We start from the raw sequence: 1437 nt of genomic DNA, 5'->3' as shown, positions 1-1437 counted from the left end.
ACTGTACTCTGTGTGTGTGTGTGTGTGTGTGTCTCTCTCTCTCTCTGGACCTCAAACATGAAGTTTTTCTTTTTTTCTTCATTTACTCTCACTCGACTTTCTCTCTGTTTTTCATCACCTCTCCTCCTCCCCCTCCTGCTCCACCTCCTCCTGCTCCACCTCCTCCTGCTCCTCCTCCTCCTCCTCCTCCCCCTCCTGCTCCCCCTCCTCCCCCTCCTCCTCCTCTCTGAATGTGTTGTTTTGCACTCGTCTCTGGTTGTTTGACACTTTTAGGACTCAGTCTTCCAGATGTTTGCCAGCAGAGAGAAGAAACTGTGACCAGAAGACTGACAAAAGTTTTAACAGCCAGCAAACACTGAAACTAATATTCCATTACTCAGCCAACCTGTCTCACAGCCTGTCTCACAGCATGTTTCACAACCTGTCTCACAGCCTGTCTCACAGCCTGTCTCACAACCTGTCTCACAGCCTGTCTCACAACCTGTCTCACAACATGTTTCACAACCTGTCTCACAGCCTGTCTCACAGCATGTTTCACAACCTGTCTCACAGCCTGTCTCACAGCCTGTCTCAGCCTGTCTCACAGCCTGTCTCACAGCATGTTCTTTGTGTTTGTCAGTTATCACTCATCGTTTAATAGCAAACCAAACACAAAAACAACAAAAGTTCTGGTTCTTTGTTTCTTTTTGAAGTTGCATTGTGTCTCTTTATAGTTGTTTTGTGTCTCTTTGTAGTTGCTTTGTTTCTCTTTGTAGTTGTTTTGTGTCTCTTTGTAGTTGCTTTGTTTCTCTTTGAAGTTATTTCGTTTCTCGTTGTAGTTGCTTTGTTTCTCTTTGAAGTTGTTTTGTTTCTCCTTGTAGTTGCTTTGTTTCTCTTTGAAGTTGCTTTGTTTCTCTGTGTAGTTGCTTTGTTTCTCTTTGAAGTTGTTTTGTTTCTCCTTGTAGTTGCTTTGTTTCTCTTTGAAGTTGTTTTGTTTCTCCTTGTAGTTGCTTTGTTTCTCTTAGTTGCTTTGTTTCTCTTTGTAGTTGCTTGTGTCTCTTGTTTACATCACTGTGTTCATTTTGGATAGATTCTTGTAGTTGCTTTGTGTGTCTTTGTAGTTGTTTTGTGTCTCTTTGTAGTTGCTTTGTTTTTCTTTGTAGTTGCTTGTGTCTCTTTGTAGTTATTTTGTTTCTCTTTGTTGTTGCTTTGTTTCTTTGTAGTTGTTTTGTGTCTCTTTGTAGTTGCTTTGTGTCTCTTTGTAGTTGCTTGTGTCTCTTGTTTACATCACTGTGTTCATTTTGGATAGATTCTTGTAGTTGCTTTGTGTGTCTTTGTAGTTGCTTTGTTTCTCTTTGTAGTTGCTTTGTTTCTCTTTGTAGTTGCTTTGTGTCTCTTTGTTGTTGTTTTGTGTCTCTTTGTAGTTGCTTTGTGTCTCTTTGTAGTTGTTTTGTGTCT

This window comes from Sparus aurata, chromosome 24 (genome assembly GCF_900880675.1).
Source record: "Sparus aurata chromosome 24, fSpaAur1.1, whole genome shotgun sequence".
NCBI lineage: Eukaryota > Metazoa > Chordata > Actinopteri > Spariformes > Sparidae > Sparus > Sparus aurata.
The sequence above is the reverse complement of the archived record's forward strand: the minus strand, read 5'-3'. Positions refer to the sequence as shown.